This window comes from Ictidomys tridecemlineatus, unplaced genomic scaffold (assembly GCF_052094955.1).
Source record: "Ictidomys tridecemlineatus isolate mIctTri1 unplaced genomic scaffold, mIctTri1.hap1 Scaffold_545, whole genome shotgun sequence".
In the NCBI taxonomy this organism is placed as follows: Eukaryota; Metazoa; Chordata; class Mammalia; order Rodentia; family Sciuridae; genus Ictidomys; species Ictidomys tridecemlineatus.
The window spans coordinates 48,345-73,766 of record NW_027523619.1 but is presented as its reverse complement, the minus strand read 5'-3'; the positions used below and the strand labels follow the sequence as shown (position 1 = coordinate 73,766).

The 25,422-nt window shown below is 32.2% G+C and overlaps 1 long non-coding RNA gene across 1 annotated transcript; it reads right to left on the bottom strand.

The window, feature by feature from the left end:
* Nucleotides 1–17,744: 17,744 nt before the first annotated feature.
* Nucleotides 17,745–24,077, bottom strand: LOC144374010 (uncharacterized). Its single transcript, XR_013433539.1, has 3 exons — nt 23,943–24,077; nt 21,671–21,770; nt 17,745–17,993 (listed from the first exon to the last, which is right to left on the bottom strand). It is a non-coding gene; the product is annotated as an uncharacterized LOC144374010 (long non-coding RNA).
* Between the last annotated feature and the right edge of the window lie 1,345 nt (nt 24,078–25,422).

Here is a 25,422-nt window from a genome sequence, read left to right as displayed (position 1 = left end):
GGCAAGTGGATTTTCAGATCTGGAACTTAGAAAAGAGGACCAGAATAAAGACATAAATGTGGGCTTCACTGGCATGCAAATGGAATTTTAAAAGTTAAAATTGCTGGCCTGGGGTTGTAGCTCAATGGTAGAGTGCTTGCTTCTTTTGTGTGAGGCAGGAGGTTCAATCCTCAGCACTACATAAAAATAAATAAATAAAATAAAGGTAGTGTACCCACCTAAAATTAACAATATATTTTTAAAAGAGTTAAAATTGTATGAGATCTCTATGAAAAAGTATAGTGAGAATAGAAGAGGGCACAGTACTGATATGTACTAAACCCTGGGTATTCTCCCCAGATTAGACTCCTGAAGGAAAGAAAAGGACAAAAATACTGAGTTGGCACTACATTTCTGATATTCGTTATATTAGGGCCAGTGACAGGTAGTAACTGCAGTTTTAAAAAAACAAAATTCTATTTACCATTCATGTTAGTTTGTAAATTATGATTAATGACCTCTAAATATTATTGGTAGTATTTTATTATAGGATTTAATTAACATCTTCATTATGAAGGAGAAAACACAATATGGCCAAATGTGTGCAAGAATAAAAAGAATCACACTTCTTTATTTTATAATGCCATATTATTTTGAATATAATTTCAAAAAAGGATAAAATTATATGATTATCAAAACTGAGTATGAGTTTTAGAACCAAATTGGATGCAATATTACTGTACTGTAGAATAAATATTCATTTATGTAGCATCTAGCATATGTGCTTAACAGAAAAAGATCTTAATAATTTAAAGTTTAGTCATTATGGTGATGGGAAGAGTTGCAAGTAGTCACGCTCTTGTTTATAAATTAGATAATGACAAAGCAGTTGCAAACTAGTTGCTGTTTGACACATGTCATGGGGACAGATACACATAAGGAAAGTGTCTTAGTGCTCTCCAGGGAAAATGAAGTAATTGTAGGAGGGAGAGGGAGGGAGGGAGGGAGGGATTGGGGGGAGAGGGAGGAGTGGAGAGAGAGAAAGAGACAGAGACAGAGACAGAGATAGAGAGAGAGAGAGATCTTAAAAAACTGAATCATATGATGATGTAGGTTGGCAGGTCCAAAATTTTAAGATAGGCTACAAGTTATAGATTTAGAGGAGTTGATGTTGCAGTTTGAGTTTGACTACTATGCTACTTAGCATATCCTCTTCCTTGAAGGAATCTTTTTTTTTCTCTTAAAGGTCTCAACTGATTGAATCATACCAAATCAAATAATAGAAGGTAACTGATTTACTAAAAGTCTTTTAATTTAAGTCTTAACTTCATCTAAAAACGAATCTTCAGAATAGCAATATTTAGACTGATATTTGCCCAAATAGGGCCTGGAAAAATTGAGACATAAAATTAATAATCGCAGAATGCAAAAAGAATTTTGCAAAAGCATAAAAAATAAACATAATAAAACCTAATAGAAAGGTTAATATCTCAGAAACTGAACCTCAGAAAGAATAGAAAAGCAACAATAAAATGCACTGATAACACCAGAAATCTCTTGCAATTCTATATGGTTTTGAAATTTTCAAAGCATTTTCATAATGCTTGGCTTAAAGATGTCTGTTTATTAGACTTATGAGGAAGAACTTCTCAACTTTCTTTCACATATGAATCTAAGATTATGCATATGAATCAAATAATTGTAACAGTTTCTCATTTTATTCCCATGGCATGAGTTATGAAAGAATAGGTTTATGTAAGTGATAGGGAAATATAAGCAGAGATACTAGGCAATATCTCTGATGTCTCTTAACAAAGAAAATTAAAATTAAAATGCTTTGACTGTCAAAGAGGGCATTATTCAACCCTACCTCTCTGTTCCATCAATATATTAAACTATGGTAGGCATGAATTTCAGTGAAAATCAAATAAACACACACTTTTAGTACAAGTGTTGTGCATTGGGAATACAAAAAAATGAAGTCATATTCTTCATCTTATAGTGTGCAATCCACTGCAATAGATAAGCTTCTAACTGAATATTAGCAAAAATTTAACTTGGCCTCACTTAAACAAGCATCTTGGATGAGATACGTTTGAGAGTTAATGGTAGGCCAAAGTTAGAAAAAAAATGGATTGGAAAAGTGGCAGAGAGAAGGTATTATGAATAATGTCATGGTGGGTGTAGAATGACAGAGCATCATCAGTTCCATATGCCCAGAGACAAGTGGGTATATAGAGCAAGTGAACATTGAGAAAGGAGAAGTTAAAGGGTAGGGAAAGGAGGATTTCAAGTACTATGAATTAACTGAGACAGAGTTAGTAAAAACTATCTAGAAGGTATATCTAGGCCTTGGATATATTTGTCATGTAGTACTGCATAAAAACATTTGAAAGTGAAAGACTAATTCTGTTTTACAATTCTATGTTTACAAAATCAGTAGCTCAGACAGATGGGAAATATTCCTTATGATCTGATGGCTTTTACACAAAGCCCAACCTGAAGCTCCCTATCACTTAAAAGCTATCATTCCAGGAGAGGGATAGATAGGATACCAGTAGAGGAAGTAGAATAGTGAACAACACAATTTCTATTAATGGTAACTTATTAGTTACCCACAATGATCATTTAGAACCTCAGAAAATAGTTAACAGATTCTCTCAAGAAAACTAGCAAAAGTGAGGTTGTAACTTAACAGGTATAAATGATATTTGATTAAAACTTGATACAAATATTGGTTAGGAATTGTAAAATTATAATTTACATTTTAAAAATTGAGAAATAAATCATTTTTATAAGCAAGCTATAATAACTGTTTTATGAAATGAATAAGTTCTTGACATAAAATAGCATAAGTGTTCAAATATAGTTTTTAATAAAAGCAAACATATAATCTAATCCCCCAAATAAGTTACTGTATGACACTTATTCCCCTAAGATTATCTTCTAGAATTTAAAAGAGGGAAAGAAAAGAAATAAAAAGAGAGAAAAAGGGATATTTATTACACAGGTTCAAATTGACAGTTTCACTAAGAAATAACAAAATTAGACAGGCTGGTCACTAGAAAAACTATTAAATATTTTGAGTGGAGAATATTTGTGTCTGATCTCTCTTCCTGACCAAAAAGGAAAAAAAAAGAGATCTAATATGACATGAACAGAGCCAAATACACACAAGTAAATGGTCTCTCCTGTATATTTCACCTTAGTATATTTGTAAGGAAGTGCTAAATTCGAAGTGTTGACTAAAAACACAGGTTAACAGTGAAAAACAGCATGAGTAGAGCTCTTAAAATGTTAACTAGAGGTCATATAAACACATGATACAATTTTGAACCTTCTCAAGGAGAAAATATATGTGTGCATAAAACTTAGGGGGTTAACAAAACATTTAAAACCCATAAAAGAACCTGTAAGATTCCAAATACTCTACATTAAAAAGCCAATAATGTCAGCAAAATAGGAAAAGAAGGAAAATTCTTCAATTAGATATAAAACATCTCCATTGCCAAAACCCAAGGATACTCCTTCTCACCACTCTTTTTCAATATCATAATGGAAGAAACAGCTAGTAGAGTAAGAGGAAAAAAAGGTATTCAGATTTGAAAAGAAGAAATAAAACTGTCTTTGCTTGCAGACATGATATTCTATATAGAAAATTAAAGAATCAACAACAGCAAACTCCTGGATCTAATAAGTCATAGCATGAAAAATATGATTAACATATAAAAGTCGATTATTTTCCTATGTGTCATTAATGACCAAGTGGAATTTTAAGTTAAAACCCCAATATCATTAACATTAACACAAGAAAGGGAAATATTTAGATAAAAATCGAACAAAATATGTATAGAACTATTTGAAGAAAACTACAAAACTCTGGTAAAAGAAACCAAAGAACTGACTAAATGTTGATCAACTGGTGAATGGATTAAGAAAATATGGTTCAAATATACAATGGAATACTATTAAGCAATTTTAAAAATGAAATCCTGTCATTTTCAACAACATGGATGGAACTGGAGGTCATTGTGTTAAGTGATATAAGACAGGAACATAAAGAAAAGTACCACATGATTTCACTCATGTGAAAACTAAACATGTCATAAGGAAGTTCAGGTTAGAATGGTGGTTACCAGAGGCTAGGAGAGTAACAGGGAGAGGGGGATGAAGAAAGGTTGAACAAAGGGTATTAAGTTACAGTTAAATAGGAGCAAAAAGCTCTGATGTGCTATTGCAAAATAGGGTGACTACAGATAACAAAAATATACTATGTGTTTTTAAAAGATAGAAAAATAATTTGAAAGGTTTTACCATAAAGAAATAATAACTGTCTGAAGAGTTAGATATATGTAGCCTGATTTAAGCATTGTACAATATAAAGATATGTCAATACACTAGATGATAGCCCGTTAACATGTATGATTCTATGCTGTTATGTATCAAGTACATGTATGAAGACATAAATTGGTGTGAACATACTTTATATACAGAGATATAAAAAATTGTGTTCTATATGTGTAATAAGAATTGTAATGCATTCCACTGTCATGTATTTAAAAAATAAAATCAAATAAAAAAATTTTTTTTTAAATAGGTAAAGTCCTGAACAGACACTTTACCAAAGCAGATAAATAAATGGTAAATAAGCACAAGAAAAAATTATATTATTTAGAGAAATGTGAATTAAAGCACAATGAGCTATCATTACAACCTATTAGAATAGTCAAAGTCTAGAACACTGAGAGCTTCAAAAGCTAGTAAGGATGAGGGCCAACACGAACTCTCATTCACTGTCAGAGGGAATGCGAAATGGCACCATCATTTTGCAAAGTAGGATGGTATTTTCTTGCATAATTAAACTTACTCTTATCATATAATTCAGCAATTGCATTTATTAGCATTTAGCCAAAGAAGTTGAAAATATGTAACTACATAAAACATACACAAATATGTTTATAGCAGCTTTATTTATAATTGCCAAAAATAGGAAAAAAACAAACAAACAAGATGTCCTTCAGTAGGTGAATAAACTATAGCACTTTTAGATACACAAATATTATTCATTAATAAAACAAAATGAGTTATCAAGCCATTAAAAAACATGAAGAAACCTTCAATGTATATGATTAAGTGAAAGGTGCCAATCTGGAAGGGTTACATACAACATACTATATATAACATTCTGGATATTGTGAAACTGTGGAGACAGTAAAAAGATCAGTGATTGCCAGAGGAGATGGTGATGAAGAAGTAGGGGACACAGAGGAATTTCAGGGCAATGAAATTATTCCATCTGATATTATCATAGTGAATACTTGTCATTATACATTTGTCAAAATCCATAATGTACAACACCCAGAGTTAATCCTAATGTAAACTATGGACTTTAGGTGATAATAAAGAGACAAACTGGCTCTTCAGTTCTAACAGACTACCACTCTGGTGCAGGACATAATAATGGAATTCTGGGGTTGGGAGGTTGGTAAGGCTCCCTACTTTGTGTTCAATTTTGATATGACTTAGAAATTGCTCTAACAAGTAAGGTCTATTTAAAAGAAAAAATAATAATTCCACAGTCTACAAGAAAACAAGGATCACAGGAACTGCTTCAAGAAATCAAAGTTTAGGACAATCTATAGGAAATAGTTCAATATTCTAGGTGACATCAATCAATCAGAGGCATACTGGAATGGTGGTCACAAGATAAGATGGAATTATATGCACAAGGATGGATTGGTAAAGTAAAGTGAGTGAAGAAAAGTGAAACTTGTACACAACTGTTCCACTTAACAGAATTTTCTCATTATCTTTCCAGAAAGAAAAATCAAAGCCATATTAATATTTACAAAAAAGAAAAACTCAATAGTTTTCCTTGCATAGAATTTGCTGTAATTTTTATATATATCTTTTTTTTAGTTGAAGCTGGACATAATACCTTTATTTGTGTATTTTTACGTGGTGCTGAGGATTGAACCCACAGGCACTAAGCAAGTGCTCTACCACTGAGCTACAACCCCAGCCCATGCTGTAATATTTTGTAAACATGTTTCCTTAAAACTTTTAACAACTGAGTATGATATAATTTAACCAATTAATTATATTTTTAACCTCTGATATATTAGAAAACAATCAGTCTCCAGTCTTCACTGAAATTATTTTTAAGATATTCTGTTTGTCTTCTGCTTTTTCATATCTAGGCTAAATAAAATGTAACCCTATGTTTTTCTTTAATGGATGAAAGAAAACAAAACTATTTTAGATATAAGCTATTCAGAATAGGTCATAAAAAAGGAAGAGCAAACACAGTGAGAGAATTTACTGATTTATAAAGACCTAGCATTCTGATTACTGGGAAGTAATTTCTAAATTTTTCACTTGGCAAATACACAAAACATTTCTGAAGAATGCATTGAGATACCATAAACTAAGTATTCAAAACTTTACAGAATAAAGCTCTCATCATTATAGTGGATTTAATCATCATCATCACTATATCATAGAGTTACTGGTCCTTATACACTGGAGCTAACCACTCCCATATGATTCTTAACTTTTCCTGATTTGAATACACTCAAGGAAAATCTACATTCTCATGAAAAATAATGGCTTTGTATAGCAAAAACCTAGTTTTTATTCCCTTGATCTTTTAGACAATGATTTTAGTATTCATTCATTAAGCATATATAATATTTTGTTTAAGCTTTTATAGATATTCTGAATCAATTTTAGGAAATTCCCTTTATTCTTCATTTGCTAAGTTTCTATCTTATTGAATCTTATCAAATGTACTTTCTTAACTGATGTTAATGATCCTATCATTTATCTCCATTTATTCATTAATGATTTTACATTAATAATTGATTTTCTAATGTTAAATAAATATGCATTTCTGAGACAAACCCAAGATGATTTTAATGTATGGCTTTTATTACTGATTTTGGTTTACTTAGGATTTTTGTACCTATTTTCAGGAGTAATTGCTTATCACTTTCATTTCCTATATTAATTCTTCTGGAGTTAGTTCTGATACATGCATTTTTAATGATTTGTTCATTTCAAATGTTTGCAAATTTGACATGAAATTATTCATCAGTATCTTATTTTATTATTAATCTCATCTACATCTGTAATTATATCACTTTTTCATTAATAATATTGTTTATAAGAATCTTCAATGTTCTTTTTTATTAATGTTGCTAGATTTTGCCTATTTTATTAGTGGTTGTTTAAATGGTTTATTAACTCTATAATAAAATACTAAGTTTATATAATTTTGATTGCCTACTCATAAGGTAATTATTTCTCCAATCTTTTTTGTTGTTGTTGTACACCTTTTCCAATTTCTTTTCTTTTGACATGAAACAATTGGAAGTTGAGATTTTTATTTTCTATTTCTAATATACGTTTTTAGTACTATACATTTTTGTCTAAATTTCATTTGTGCTGCATTCTCATTTTTTTCTTTATTTTCTGGGGCTGTATTTTTTAATGGGTCTTTAAGTTTATACACTAAGAGATAAACAAACACAAAAAAATTAAAACCCACTGTGCCAATATTAGCATTTGATGACTTCTTTTTTTATTTATTTTTTATTTTCTTAAATAATGGGTATTTTTGGTTTTGTTTTTTGTTTTTTCTATAATGAGGATTGAACTCAGGGTTATTCAATGATCACTGAGCCACACATCCCCAGCCCTATTTTGTATTTTCTTTCAAGACATGGTCTCACTGAGATTCTCAACATCTTGATAATTTTTTTTTTTACCTGAGGCAAGCTTTAAACTTGAGATCCTCCCGTCTCAGCCACCTGAGTGGCTAGAATTACAGGCACCTTGCCCAGCCTATAAAGATTTTTGAAGACCTAATTTACATAGAAGATGCTTCACCATCTCTTTTCCCCCTTAATCCTGTTTAACTTGGTGAAAATATTCAAATCCATCTAATCCAACATATTGGCATGCAATTTTTCAAAATATTCCCTAATGACCTATTGGGGTTTACAGAGTTTAGTTCCCTCAGGCCTGACATTTTGCAAGAGCTGTGGCTGTGATTTAGGTCAGCTGAGGCAAACCTCAGCTAAGAGGAGGAAAAGTTCTCTTCCCCTTATCACAAGTCACAAGTTCTGCATGGTTTGGCCATGAGGAAGAAGCTTCCTGCATACTTGACCTGGGAACAGTACATTCTAAAGAAGCAAATACATCCTCAGGGGATTAGATAATGTCTACAAAGAACTTTGGGAGGGTACTTATCAAATGAACAGGAACAATCTGAATTTAGCTCTGTGTACCCGCTGAGGCATGATTTTTAGGCAATGTGGGTGAAGTGTTACTGAAGAATCGCTTGCTTTGTTAGAAAAAGAATATAAAAGGAACTTGCAAATAAACCTCAGCATTCAGTTGCAACTGCTTCCTTTGCTCTGCATCCCCTGTGTCCTGGTTATTTCGCCAGACCCTTACCCAGGGACCTGAATGCTCTAGATGTTCACAATGACCCTTTGTATGTTTCAGTAGTATCCATTGTAATAGTTCCTTTTGAGCCCCTAATTTTATTTAAATTCTTCTCTTTCTTTGGTTAATGAAGCTAAAGGTTTATTGATTTTATATATTCCTTCAAAAACCAATTATTTGTTTCATTGATCATATTCATTGCTCTTTGAATCTCTATTTCATTTATTTCTCTGATCTTTTACTAATTTAGGGTTTTGCTTGGGCTTGCTTTACTAAGAATTTGAGATGCATTATTTGGTTATTTGGTTTGGTTATCTGTTTTTATAGTGTAGGCAGCTACAGCTATACACTTCCATCTTACAGCTGTTTTCAGTGTATCCCACAGATTCTGTTAGGTTGTTTTCATTTCACTTGATTTTAGGAATATTTTCCTTTCTTTCATGATTTCTTCAGTGACTCAATGCTCATTCAGTAGTATATTATTCAATCTCCACGTGCATGTACATTTTCTAGAGTTTCTTCTGATTTTGACTTCAAGTTTTATCCTGTTGTGGTCTGGAAAGATGCACAAAATTATTTTAATTTTTTATGAGTTAAGATTTGCTTAATGGCCTAAAAATGTAACATATTTTTGGAGAAGTTCTAGTTTGGGGGCTGATGAAAGGAATATGTATTATGCAGCTTTTGGAAAAACTATTCCACACATGTCTGTAAAATCCACATGATCTATAGCATAATTTAACTCTGATGTTTCTTTGTTGAAAATAATCCAAACTATTCTTCATTACCTAGTGATATTAAGAAAAGTCATTACTGAAACCTACTCCAGTTGGCTTCAGTAAAACCATTTCCTTGGACACTTTGACTTGTTTTGCTGCATGAGAATACTATTTATTGAATGGATCTCACTCACCATTTTACATATGAATGGAATGGTTCTTCCATGCAAGAAAAGATGCAGACTTTTTGGTGTTGACTTAAATTTTCACTGTGCCTTTCCTATCTTACTTTCAGGATATGACAGTCCCTATACTGTGTGGTATGACCCTCAATCATCTATATTTTGATATAGAAAAAAAAACTTAAATACACTTAAATAAACCACTTAAATACACTTAAATAAACCACTGGCCCTGGATCAACATCTGAACGAGGTTGGTGGTATTCAGGGCAGTCACCAGCCAACCTTGGTTTGCAGCCACATCCAGCATTGCCTGAATAGGCACAGAGCACATGTTACAAGAACATCAAGGCATTCACCCTCTCTCATTGGAAATCTTACATTAGCTTTAACAAAACAAACAAAAACAAAAAATCAATCATTTTATCACTAAATTACTATTCATCCAAATAAAAACAGAATAAACTACAGTTGGATGGGGAGAGCAAATGAATTTCCTGTAACATCCTACAAAAAGTCAAACCCTAAGCTAATTTTAAGAGTAAAAACTCATTGTACTTTTAAAACAAATACTTAATAATTCACTATATCAAGAATACTAGTAGTTGCATTTCTTCTTTTTTAAAACAATTCTTTTTAGTTGTTGATGGACATTTATTTATTTATTTATTTATTTATACACAGGGATGAGAATTGAACCCAGTGCCTTATGCATGCTAGGTAAGTGCTCCACCACTAAGCTACAACCCCAGGCCCTTCACAGAGTCTTTTAAATTTGAAAACTATTTATGATGGTAAGGAGAGAGAAGGTTTTCTTGTGAAACACTCATTTTCCCCAAAGAGCAAGTTAAAAATAGAGTCTTGTTCTCAATGACAATAATACACCACATCCTAGGCAAAGGGGCAATTGCCAGTGGTACATGTGGAATGATGGAGAGCTATTCATATCAGTCTATACATTTAATCTAATGTTTTATGAACAAACAAAATGCTGCATTTGTTTAAGGCAAAACTAAACAGTGAAATCTTTAGTTTAAACTAGGAGAGCTGGATGAATGAACCATATGTTTTTAACTTTGAAGTTTTGACGATAAAGTTGAAAGACTGCATAAAATTTATGAGACTTCCCCAGAATTTTTCATTTTATGATCCAGATGTGAAAAATGTAAAAAAAAAGCAAAATAAGTGCTTATCATGTGAAGTAAATGAAAGGCCATATCACGAACTGAAAAACTATTATATTTTATTAGTTTACAGAAAAGGCAGGTGGGTAGAACAAGAATCCAGGATGATAAAATGTTTTGAGGCTTGTGTGGTGAACCGAATGCTATTCCCCTTTTCTCTCTGCTCACCCCGCCCTGGTGCTCCTGTTGTCTCCTCCCCACTACTTGATAATGACGCTCCTTGTCTCTGTTGGAACGTTACATAAATTTCCTTTATTCCCAATCTCATAATTTTTTTAAATTTGTACTTTATATTTTTTCAAATTGAATTTTTAAAGGGGTAAAACTTGTCATGTCATTCCCCTGCTTAAATTTCTTCAATGCCATCATTTGGTAAGGAGAACAAAACTAACATGTCTCTCTGCATTACAGATGGTCAACACCACACTATCTATTTGGTCCTTGATTTATCTGGTCCTTACTTTTCTCTCTGGCCATCCCCTCACATAGAGCACTAGAAAATTACTGGTATTTTTTTCACATTTACACTTGCTTTTATTTATTTATTTTGTAAAACAAATATTCCATTTGTTCACCTGAGAAATTCCTATTCATTCTTTGGGTCTAGCTTATACACTACTGATATTACGAAACATCACTGATTCCTTTTTTTAGAGAGAGGGAGAGAGAGAGAGAGAGAGAGAGAGAGAGAGAGAGAGAGAGAGAGAGGGGGAAAATTTTTAATATTTATTTATTTATTTTAGTTTTCGGCGGACCCAACATCTTTGTTTGTATGTGGTGCTGAGGATCGAACCCAGGCTGCATGCATGTCAGGCGAGCGCGCTACCACTTGAGCCACATCCCCAGCCCTTCACTGATTCTTTCAGATGGATTTAGTTCTTTCTCTATGCCTTTGCTGCTTTTGAGGAATGCCATCATTATTATAGCATGACCTTTTGTTTACACATTTGTCCTTTGAACTATAGGTTCTTTGACAGCAAGAATCTGGAATTATTTTCTATAACTTCAGCCCTAGCAAAGAACACTCAAAAAATACCTGTTCTACTAAAGAACACTGGAAAGCCCATGATACATGCTTATAATCCCAGTGGCTCAGGAGGCTGGGGCAGGAGGATTTTAAGTTCAAAGCCAGCCTCAGTAACATAATTAAGGTCCTAAGCATCTTGTCAAGACCCTGTCTTAAAAAATAGAAAGGGCTGGGGATATGGCTCAGTGGTTAAGCACCCCTGGGTTCAATCTGCAGTAACAAACTAACAAACAAAAGAATATAGGTTAAAAATTATAAGAATTATAATAAATTCTGCCTAAGTTGCTGTACAAAACAGAAGATAAAACCTATGTTTTGATGTCACACACACACAGATTTGTATCCTAATTCTGTCCCATTTATAACTCAGGAAGATCACTTTACCCTACTGAACCTAAGCTTCTCACTAATAGAAGGATATCATATTTCACCTCCACATGCTTTCTTTTCCAAGAAGCAAGATACTTGCAGCCCTGCCTGGCCTAAGTGGACAGAATGTCACATTCTTTAGCAAACTCTCTGTTAACTGCCGGAGACCAGATCCTGAAACTTTGGGAGATAAAAAAAAAAAGGTTCCTTCTAACCATAAAATCTGTAATCCAATTGGAATGGGTCAGCATGGGTCAAGGTGAACTTGAGTTGCCATGACAATGGAAACTTGAAAAATTCAAGAGGTGAACCTGGCCCCTGGGAAGCCTGGCTCTTGCCTCTGGCAAGACCCCTTGCTATGACACTCCTAGGCCTTATATTCACTCCTTACATGTTAAACTGCCTGGTCCAGTTTGTAACGTCATGCCTAAAAGCAACAAAACTAAAGATGGTCCTGACTTCTGAACAGGAAGACCTTAAATATCCAGCTTTATAAAGGTTGATGCCTTATATGATACAGACAGGCATCAGAGGGGGAAATGAAGAAGAAACATTGGTTTACATTACATTACTTTACAGTTTTGGTCTTTGTAAGAGTGTTACTTAATTACTCGTCCCTGTAAAAGTGTAGTTTAAGTGCTAGTTTTTGTTTGTTTGTTTGTTTTTTAATATAGCTCTTAGAAATGTAAGCTTACAGTTTTTGAGAAACTGCTGCCTGTGGTGAAGGTCACTTGTGATGTCGCTTGGAGGTATTTCACTGCATTCATTCTGCATCTGTGTACTACTTATTGAAGAATTCCTGTGCAATATTCTTGGCCACACAGTTCAGTAATTCAAACTCACTAATGTTGTAATGGTTAAAAGAAATGATATCAAATTTCCTACAAAAGTTCCATGTAACCTCAACTCAGGGCCCAGAATTTCAGAGCACTAGCTCATCTGGGTATGCCGGAATCATAAACCTGAGTTCTCCAATAACAATCCCCCCCACAAAAAAGGTATCATATTTCCTTTTAGGTGATCTATGAGGGTAAAATGAAATGTTCTACTTACTATATTAGTACCTAATATACTATGCTACAGAGTGGATACTAATGGGCAAATGCCTATTCTAAAGTTCCTCTATGATAAGATGAAGACATCCTAAATCAACCCATTCTTTCTAACAGGAATTTTCTTTGATCTTTTTGTTGTTGATTTCTACACTGGGCAGTAGTAGATGGGCAATGGAGATGCATGGGATGGAAAGTACAGGTCCATCAATAGAGGTGTGCAGTTATAGGAAAGCCAGGAGAAAAGTTCAAAATCCGATCCTACAACTTAGGTCACACTGGAAGGTGGGAGCCTTCTCAATTCAGTGGGCAAGTTCACTTTACTCTTCAGAAGTGTGTTAACTAATAAGAGCTAAGGATGGGGGTGGTCTAGGTAAACAAGCTGAGGGATCCTGGTAGTATGTACCTTTATATGACTGAGCCTAGAAGGACTGACTCTATCTCTTTATCTTTATAGTAGTCTGTCTGGCAGATAAGTCATATATTTTAGCTGTTCCAATTTTATAAAATACATTATTCAATAAATAGAACTTATTTAAAAAATGTCTCAAACTAGAGTATTAACTTTTCCTTTTGATTTTTTTTTAACATATGACAGCAGAATGCATTACAATGCTCCACCATGTTGGCTTAGGACTTCCTCAATAAGATTCCTAAAGCACAAGAAATGAAATAAAGAATCAATAAAAAATCAATAAAAAATTTCTTCACAGCAAAGGAAACAATCAAGAATGTGAACAGAGAGCCTACAATATGGAAGAAAATCTTTGCCACCAGAATCTCAGACAGAGCATTGATCTCCAGGATATATACAGAAATCAACAAACTTAACCAAATAAATAAGTAAATAACAACAACAACAACAAAAACAAATAACCCAATTGGCAAATGGGTTAAGGAACTAAACAGGCACTACTTAGAAGAAAAAATATGAATGGTCAAAAAATATATGAAAAAATGTTCAACATCTCTAGCAATTAAAGAAACACAAATCTAAGCTACACTGAAATTCCATCTCACCCCAGTCAGAATGGCAGAGGTTCATTTATACATTGTTGGTGGGAGTGCAAATTAGTACAAACACTCAGAAAGCAGTCTGGAGATTCCTTAGAAAACTTGGACTGGTTATACATTCTGTGTCAAAGGAACTGTTGAGCTAGAGTCAACACTATAAATACGGAGATTTGATAAAGTGTGGTATAAAGGTGTATTAAGAATTGTAATACAAAAAATTATGAATGTATTGCACTCCACTATTGTCATGTATGTGAGAAATAATTAAGAAAAAGAAAACTTGGAATGGAACTACCATTTGACCCTGTTATTCCACTCCTTTCTTCATATCCAAAGAACTTAAAATCAGCATACTACAGTGACACAGCTACTTCAATGTTTATAGCAGCTCAATTCAAAATAGCTATAATACCAACCTAGGTGCCCTTGAAGAGATGAATGAATGAAAAAATTGTGGTATATATACACAATGGAATATTACTTAGTCATAAAGAAGAATGAAATTATGGCATTTTCTTGTAAGTAAATTGAACTAAAGAATATCACGCTAAATTAAATAAGTCAGTCACAAAAATCCAAAGGCAGAATGTTCTTTCTGATACGTGGATGATAAGTCACAACAAAGGGGGGGGGTTCAAAATTCACTGGACTAGACAAAGGTAAATGAAGCAAAGGGAGGGGGTGACTGCAATAGGAAAGACAGTAGAATGAATATGGAATATCATTCCTATCCTCATATATAAATAAATGACCAGTGTAACACTACATCATGTACAACCACAATAACAGTATCCTAATTGTAACAAGTTACACTTAATCTATGTATGTATAATATTTCAAAATATACTCTACTGTCATGTAAAAAATAATAATGATAAAAAAGAAAAAACCCATTCTTTTTCATAAGGTTATAGCTGAAATCAAAGCATTCTAGAATTTCAGAAATGATGGGGACTTTAGAAATGATTTAATACAATTTTTTTAGGAAAAAGTTCGAGAGAAGTTGTGATATCCCTTGTGTCACACAATAAATTGGTAGTGGTGGCAAAACAAAAACCTGATTTTCTTTCTTTGACGAACTGTGGAAAAACTTGGAAGCCCCTGATTGATTTCATGTAATGAAATCATTATGTTTTCTTTGGAGTTTTATTTAGTTAAATTAAGTTTGCCCTGTTCCTACATTTATTCAAGGAGTACTGACAACAACAGAAAATATTCCTCAACAATGAGAACCAGAATAAACGTGTGCAATCATAGTTTATCTATTTCATCAAGGAATAAAGGTCCAGTGAAGTTGTGAAACTTGCCATCATAAAGAATGAAAAAGTGTCTACCTATTCTGGATCACAGTCTCCTTTTCCAGCTTCCACTTTCCAGTAAAGTAGACTTTGTTTCAATCTGAGACACATTATGCTGTTTTATAAGCATATAAAATAAAATTAAATGTTTAATTGAAAAAAGTAAGAAACTAACTACTCAGAACAATCTTCAGATTCAATGTAATCCCTAACAAATGCCAATAGCATTTTTCTTAGAGATAGAAAAAATCTAAATTTTAAGGAACCATGAAGAACCAAAAAACCAAAGAAATCTTGAGAAAGAATAAAGTTAGAGGCATTCTACTTCTTGACTACAAATTATAGTACAAAGCTTCAATAATTAAGATAGTATGGTGCTGGCATCAACATATACACATAGACTAACAGAACAGAGTAGAGTCTAGAAATAAACACACATCCTGTCACTAATCTGACAAGAATACCAAGAAGGGAAAGGATAGGCTTCAATAAATGGTGTTGAGAAAACTGAACATCTACATTTAACAGAATGAAACTGGAACCTTGTCTTACACCATATGCAAAAATCATCTTGAAATTTACTAAAAACTTAGATGTAAGATCTGAAACCATAAAACTCCTAGAAGAAAACAGGGGAAAAGATCTTGACACTGGTCTTAGCAATGAGTTTTTGAATATGTTCCCAAGGACACAGGAAAAAAAGGTGCAAATAAACAAATAGGGGTGCACCAAAGCTACAAACCTTCTGCACAGAAAAGGAAGCCATCAATGAATTTAAAAAAATAACATATGTAATAGGAGAAAATACTTGCAGATGTTAGTAAGGTGTTAATATCCAAAACCTATAAGGAACTTATATAGCCCAAAAACAAAAAGGCTAAAAATTATATTTAAAAAAAGGTGGAGTGACAAATGAGGCCAATAGATATCATTCTGTTGAATTACAGAATGGCTAAGAGACACAAAAAGGTGCTTACTTTCACCAATCATTGCAGAAATGCAGATCAAAATCCCAGTGAGGACTGGGGTTGTGGCTCAGTGGTAGAGCACATGTCAAGCATGTGAGAGGCCCTGGGTTTGATCCTCAGCACCACATAAAAATAAATAAATAAAATAAAGGTATTGTATCCAACAACAACTAAAAAATAAATACTTTTTAAAAAATCACAATGAGTCAACACCTCACATCTGTTAGAACGAATATTATTAAAACAATGAAAGTATTGGCAAGGATGTGGAGAAAAGGAAACTGCTACACACTGCTGGTAGAAATGTAGTTGGGGAAGCCATTATGGAAAATGCACATGGACAGCCTTAAGAAATTACACATGGAAAACATCATCATCATCATAGGAATTCTACTTTTGAACACATATCCAAAAGAAATGAGATAAATATCCCAAAGACATGTTTATTACATCATTGATTAGAAAAGCCAAGATAAAGAAACAGTCTAAGTGACCCAAGATGGATGAAAAAAGAAACTGAAACACAATGGGAGATCTCTCAGCTTTACAAAAGAAGAAAATCTTGCCATTTGCAATACTATACATTGTGTTAAGAGAAATAAGCTGAAAACAACAAAACACTGAATAATTTCACTAACAGGTGCAATAATAAAAAGTCAAATTCATAGAAGCAGATTAAAATAATGGTTAAGAGGGGGTAAAAGTGGGGAATATGAGGAGATATTGCTTAAAGGATATAAAGTTTCATTTATGTAGAACAAGTTCTAGACATCTAAGGTACAGAAGGGTGACTGTATTTAATAATATCATATTAATAGACTTGAAATTTGCTAACTAGATATTAAATGCTCCCACTGCAAAAATATGTGATTATCTGAAGTGATGGATATCTAGCAATCTTGATTCTAGCAATTATTTTATAATTTATATGTATATTTAAGTATCATATTGAACACCTCAAATATAAATCATTTTTATTAAAAATAAAATAGTATTGGGGAAAATTTACTAAATATTATGGTTTAAAAAAATTAAAAATCAATACTTATTTGATTCCGGTGTTATTTGACATTAATTGATAATATCAATATTTGGAGGAATGTAGCATAAATTATGTCTACATTTCCTGTGTATAGTTGAAGTGTTTTAAAGTATTAGCATTTCATTCATATCCAAAGACTGATAATGAATCATTATATACCTAACAAGTATAGCTAAGAATTAATTATCTCATAAAAGAAGTACCCATGAATTACAGATATGAGGATGTGTGAGCACTATATACATGAGAAATTCACCTAGAAGACTCCAAAGTTGATATCAAGTTTTTTGCAACAAATTATTCTAATACTGATCTAGCCCCCTGGAAAATTCACTGAGAGTATAACAAAGCTATTCACCAGAGTATGTCAGGATATTTGGACCTGGCTAGTTTAGAGATATTAACTATCTTTTCTAATTGAATATAATAAGCACATAATATGTTCAACATACTTTTGAGGAGGGATACTTGTTGAAGACTCTGAAAATAGCTAATTCAGCTGCAACAGTCTTTCTTGATCCAGTGGGTGCTCCAACTAGGACACTACAGTCTGTGTGATACAGTGTATGAAATATTTGTGTCTGCACAGGGTTAAAGTGGCTGAAGTTGTACAGGGCTTCATATGCTTTACATACCAAAGCCATAACTGGCAAAGGCTGAAGATCCAGTAATTCTGAAAAGATCCAACAGGTACTTCTGAAAAAAAAACTGAAAAAACATGCACAATACCGAATACTGTATTTTTAAGAATAACATTTCCTAATTATCTCTAGAGAAGAACATATTTAATATAAGTTCTTATACACCAGTGACACATCTTATTCAGTCACTACATTTAACATAACTGATAAATAGAACACTTTTATTGAAGAATCCCCTATAAACCAACTATATATTTCTCTTCCAAAAAGGGAAATAACTTGAATAAAAGTACATGAAAGTATGTATGTTATGGTACAAAAATAAATCAGTGAAAACCATTTGTAAACAGCAGTATTGGAAGGGTCACTAACAACAGATTTGATCTGCTACACACTGACCAATCCTGAGTAGCTGAGGGGTCTTTTAGTATGGCCAATGGAAACAAAAATGAATTTAGCCTTATTCAGGAAGGAACAAGGATAGTAGTTTCAGAACACAGCATGACTGAGTAAAACAAAACAAAACAAAACAAAAAACTCTCCTTAAAGGGTACAGGTCTTCTTACTTTCACTAATCATTGGGGAAATTTATGTCTGTAAAGTAAATTTATGTGTTGAAAGACACTAGATTTGGTTGCTTCTCATTATATGGACTGGGTGCTGAAGAAATTAGATAATTATCACAAAGTTCAAAAAAGAAGATATAAAAAAATCAGTTAAGAGGACACCTTGATCTGACCTTTATAGTATGGTTGCAAAATAAAAAATATGGTAAATTTTCTTCTAAAAAATAAAAAATTAAAATAAAAAATTAACTTAGTTGGGCATGGTGGCACAGGCCTGTAATTCCAGCAGCTCAGAGGCTGAGACAGAAAGATCCCAAGTTGAAAGACAGCTTCAGCAATTTAGTGATATCCTATCTCTCAAAATAATAATAATAATAAAAAGACTGGGGATGTGCTTCAGTGGTTAAGTGCCCTTTGGGTTTAATCCTGGGTACCTTGTCCCTAAAGAAAAAAAAAAACCCAAAATAAAAAGATGACTTTAAGAAGTTATCTTTTCCCTACCCATTGCTCTATTCCATTACAAGGATAGCTGAGAGCTAACTTCATACTCTCTATGTCTGATTATGATTGTTTAAATTTTCCGTAGCTCTGGAAATCCAGGAAGGAGGAAGACATTGCATGATAAGGCATGCAATGTTAATCAAACATATTTTTTTAAATAAAAGACTAAAAATTAAACATTGTACAATGTCAAATGCACAGTTATTGACAATGGTAAATTAAGATGATCTATTACAGTGATTTTACCTAGATGGTATGTTTATAATAAATCAGCTAATTATATAAATAGGTTGATATGTATTTGGTTGCTTAAGAAAAAAATTATTAAATTGGCATTAACATATAATGCTAATGTATGTGGAATTAAGTACTTTAATGAAAGAAAGAAACCTAGCAATGATATAGGAAGCATATATTTTAAGTTAAAACATCATCACTTCCACATATTTTGAACTGATGAGATTCTAGATATCACATAAACACATTTGATGAAATAAGACCAGAAAGACCCTCTGCAATAAGTAGATTACTAGATTATACAGTCTCAATATCATTCTATTTTGATAAATTTTTTTGGTTTTGCTATGCCAAGATATCAAAGAGAAATTGAGATGTAGTATAAAAAATATCTCAATGAATAATATGAATAATGTGTACATTTGACAAAATGAAAGATTATAAAGTCATATTTAGGTCTCCTTTCACTTCTGAAAGGACTGTCAAATAGCATGCTATTTAAAGTAGAATAACATTTTTATTCTGAAAAGGCAAGCAGTTTGTCTGAAATATACATGGGAAAGAAGATTTGACTCCTAATTTATGTCTGTAAAGTAAATTAAGGACCTCTGAAAATCAATACTCATCAATTATGAATTCTCAAAAAATGAAATTAGTATACTAGTTTCAAGATGTTTTTGAAATAGATTTCAGGGGTACTTGAAAGTATCACTGCAAATATTTATTCATGAAATTTTGCTTTTTTAATAAATCAAAATAGAAAGGCATTTGTTCATTTTATGAAAACCTAGAGTTTATACATTACAACAATAAAAAATGTTGCTGAATACTCTTACTATATATCCCTTTTAATAATTTGTTATATATATACAAACATTCCAAAATCTAAAAAAAAAATGTGAAATTTGAAACACTTCGGGTTTTAAACATATTGGATAAAAGATAACCTGTACTAGAATTAAGTTCATGTGAATTGGACTAAATGTAAGAAAAAAGAGATATCTCAAAACTTTCACAGAGAATACAGATTAAATGATAAATGACAATTGCAATAAAAAGGAAGGCTATATGGAGAAATAATGATTATATGTACAGATGAAAGTCCAGTAACACAGAAATAGTAACTCTCCTCATTACTATGATTATCAGAATTGACTAAGCCTACTTTAATGCTTTTGGAACTTAAATAAACAAAAATTAAAGGTCCACAATTTTACTATCTACATATACATATTTGATTTTGAAAAATTTGAACATACAGTTTAGAAACAATTTTGTCAAGTAAGTTGGACTTTGATTCAGAATAAAACAACTTTATACTTCTCAACATTAATTAAAATAACAATTTTGGGAAGTCAATAATTCACATCAACACATTAATGTTCAATTTGTTACCTGTATGGGGCTGATGCCTGTCTGGTAGAATCAGATGTTGGAAGTTGATAATACAAACAGCCTCTGCTCCTAACCATCTATCAGAAACTGCTCGGATATAGTATTGGGAAGGCAAAGTTTCAAAAATAGGGATTGCAAATACCAGTAGTTGAGCTTCTTTACTAATGACCTAATGTAAAATAAAGTCTAAAATAAATAAAGTTCTTAGTAGTCAATTCTTAATAGTATCTATACCAGATGTAATAAAAATAAACTATGTTGTATTTCTAAATAGCTCAGATATTCAGGTACTACAGTAACTTGTAGGTGATTTCCTTCTGAGGATTATTTGACATAACAGAAGGTAAAAATTTATACTAACTTTATATTATTTATATATATGTTATCATTATGACATGTTACCAGTTTGATTCATTATCAGAATTTCCCAAACATGATTCATGCAATTATTTCATGATTTCTATAATTTCAAGTACCATATTATTATTTACTTAATATTTTTCTTTAAATCTGATCAGTATCTTAAGTGGAATATCTGAAATCTCTTAAAATATATAGGTTACATGGTTATCAAGAAGATAAATGCATGAAAACAAAATATTGCTATAAAATACTATTGCTATCTAGTCAAGATTTTCAATCGGAAGCTTGCTTTCTCTTTGATAAAAAGAGAAATTACAAATAAAACATGAGTTAAAGATGTAGTAACAATTGAGTCTTTACAGATAATTTTACAAGGAATGATCTTTTCACTAAGCAATTTATTATTTTGCAGAAAATTATTTTTACCCCTCTTATTTTATATATTCCATGCCTCTAGAAGCCATGCCTTAAACCATGGTAAAGATTATAAATGAATTTCTTGAACTAGGATCAGACTGAATAATCAATATTGTCACACTGAATCTCTGTGTTCCTTTGAAACAAAACAGGAAAACAGAACATAACAAAACTTTCACGGCACTCTGAAATCAGAGAGATAGTAAAAAACAAAAATTGTTTATATATATTTTTTATGATAGCTAAATAATAAGGTTATATTCACCTGTTTTTTTAAGAGCTAGAAAATACTCTGAATGATAAATATGATCATTTGTAGGATCTTCCACCCAAATCCACCAGGATTCTCCTACTGTCCCATGGACCTAGAAGAAAAATTATCCTAGTACTATGAAAATCATAACTCAAGTAACCGTACTGTTTACATATCAGCACCTATTAGTCTAACAACTTTTTTGATATATAATTTATAAAACAAAGTTCACTCATTTAAAGTATACAGTTCAATGGTTTTAACATATTTACAAAGTTGTACAACTATGAACATAATCTAATTTTAGAACATTTTTATCACCTCCAAGAGAGTACTTATATTCATTAGAAGTATGGACATGGCTATTATAAACACTTTGTTAAATGGAATGATATAACATATGGTCTTCTGTGACTGGCTTTTTAAACTTACCATACTATTTTTGTAGTTCATCCATGTTTTAAACTGCATCAGTACTTTGCTTCTTTTTATTGTCAAATAATATTCTACTGGACACATATATCATATTTTGTTTATATAAGTCAATCTCTCTTTTTTCCTTATATGGTCCAATACTATTCAGTATTCACTTCTTCCTCAGGGACTCATGAAAAGGAGATCACATCCCAATCATTTCTCCTCCAAATCTTCTTGCACTATCTCACATGAGCTTTTGGGGGACACCACATTTAAACCATAACACCTGGGATAATTTTGATTCACATAAAGCCAATCAGCTCATGGCATTCTCCTGACAATATCTATAGTAAAGGAGAAGTCCATAACAAACACTTGGCATAATTAGACTGGGGGGGCATGTATTTGTGGGAAGAGGGCTTACAGTTTATGTTGTGGGCTGAGGAAGTGGGTATGTGTTCCCCTTACTCCATTAACAGTGAAAGAGAAGCAGGAAAACATTCGGGAATAGTGTGAGCAGAGCAAAGAAGTGGAAATATCTTGGGCCTTGAACAATACTATTAACCTCAAGACTGGACCCTCTTTAGGGCCCATCTGATCTGTGGACCTTTTATTGTACAAAAGAATATATTACCTTACGTAAATCAGACTGAGGCAAGTTAGGTTTTACATTCTTGAAGCTAATAGCATTATAAGAGAGTTCATTATAAAAACAATCAAGTACTTTCTCCTATTAATTAATAAAACTAAATTAGGATGTATTATGAATAGCAATAGTAGAAAACCATGTGCAAAAATAATGAATCTTCCATTCCTTTAAAAACAATCGAAAATTTCAAATATGAGCTTATACTTAAATATAATTTTATATTTTATATAATATTTCATATTTATAAAAAATATTAACTGTAATTTGGTGTTATCAACTAGTGCTCATATACTGTGAGAAAAATAGGAAATAGGAATGCTTTAGGAATTAAAGGTCTGAATGCTTTAATGACAATGTGGAATTAAATTAAAACATAGATGGGTGATTTTAGAACACACTGCTGAACAAAATTCATTTACATTAAAGATATACAAATGTTAACTAATATAGGAAGTATCCAAATACATTTAATAAGAATTTTATAAGACTACTTGATGTAAGCATTGTTATATACAGTTTCTGATTACTTGCCTTCCCCAGTTAGTTTTTGAAACTGAAGACTGAGTCCTATTTGCCTTTTGTATGTACAATTTCTAACACAGTAACTAGTCAAAAGATATATCTGAAAAACTATTGATAGAATAAGAGAATACAAAGTAGGTTTTTACATGTATGTTTACCAGTATTTTGGTAAACACATATAAGATATTGAAGATCATCTAAGTATTAAAGCAGGAAAAGGAGGAATAAAATTAGAAATAGAAACATGATAAGAATCAAGAAAGGACATTCTAGGGAAGAGCTCCGTATAAAATGCTATCTAATCAGAGAAGAAAAATAACTGAAAAATCTGCTGGTTATGGCAACTGGTCAATCAGATATTAGAGATCCTTGAGGAAGTGGTCTCAGCAGAAAAGAAACTGGTGACAAGAAAGCCAATGTAGAATACCTTCTATACAAGTCTAATGTTTAAGAAAAGGAGAGAACAGTATTTTGAGAGACATCATGATTTAAAAATGAATTTTTGGTAAGCAAAAATGAGAGTCAATAGAGATGGCAAAAATAAATGGCAAAGTTCTCATGGATTTGAAACCACTAAAATAGTGTCCAGTGATGCAATGTTAAGTTCCCTAGGCTCTCTGAGGAAAGATGTAGGGAGGTGTAGTAAAATCTGAGGTACAGACATTTTAGTTTAATATAGATATTTTCCACTTCTACCTGATCATTCCATGTGAAATCAGGGTAGATGCGGACAGTCTGTGTGATAGGCTGAATGGATGCTTCCATCATAACAGAAGGAATCTGATGAACACATTGTTTGACCTTTTGTCCAATATTCACGATGCAAAATGTGACCTGAAAGAAAAATATCACATAGAAGTAATGTTTCCAGACAGAAAAAAAAGCAATATAATCTGACTTGTAAGTGGGATTTCAGAGTAGGTGATTTTATTGCTTGTTTTATGATTTGCTATGTAGAATAGATGACATTCTTGACCTGGCATTGTTGAGAGCCACAGCCCAGTCAGAATGATGCCTGGCATTTGCCAGAGGGAATGTTTGAAAGGTGACACCAGCGAACCATTGAAATGATGATTTGAGTTAAGCTATACATAATTGCTGTGGATTGATTGAGTTGTATATTTGACCTTTACTGTCAGGCAATAGGGTGGCTCTTGCTGCCTTGGGCATCAATTCATAGCTCTGGAAATCAGTATCAAGGTTCCTTTAGGTATTAATAGGGTTCTGAACCTTGATATTGTGCTTAAACTAGTATAAACGGAACTACTTCTTTTTGAGTTAGTTTAGAACACATACAGAAATATTTAACATTTTATGTACATAGCCACTGGTTTATTCACGGTCTACTTTAGAACTCTAAAATCATGAGAAATGCTTCAGGAATTAAATACAACTTAGTTGAATTAAATACAACTCATCCACCCAGGCCCACTTCTAGAAAACATAAAATAATCAGGTTCTGGAATGCAGACATATATGGGAATACCAAGGGTAGAGGCTGTTAAAAAACAAATGTGACTAACTGATTTGAGCAATTAAGTGAAAATAGATCATATTTTAAAGCATCAAGTGTGCAGTATGTGTACAGTCAACTTACTTTGTTAATAGTCTGTCTTTCTGCCCTTTTTCCTACTCTATCTTAGAGTACAAATGTAATGACTATCTCAGCCTCTCTAAACATCTTTGGAATTCTTTTTTCTTTTTTTTATTCTCTAAAATTTATTTACAGTTAATAAGTTAAAAAGCAAAGTACAACCAAATTGTAAATGTTAATCATATGCACATTAAACTGTCCAGGGAAACACTTCAGTTCCACTAAAAACAATTGCTTTCTAATGCAATTAAGACATAACAGTTATCAAAAAAAATATTTCAACATACCAATAAAGCAAATGTTAGGTATATATAATCATTAAAAATTATCAATTTAAAGAGTGCTGTGGCAACCCAACCCTTAAAACGACCAAAAAACCTTTTGAGTTCAAAATTGCTCAGACTTTTTGTATTCAATGATTTTAAAAGATTTTATTGAAGAGTTTTTTGAAAAATAGTACTAACATTTGCTCATAGCAAATCAACAAGTATGTGCCACTAGCTTAAGTTACACTTGTCCAATAGAGTACTCAAACAAAAATAAATACACGCCACAACAGCAACACTTTGCATTATCAATGAT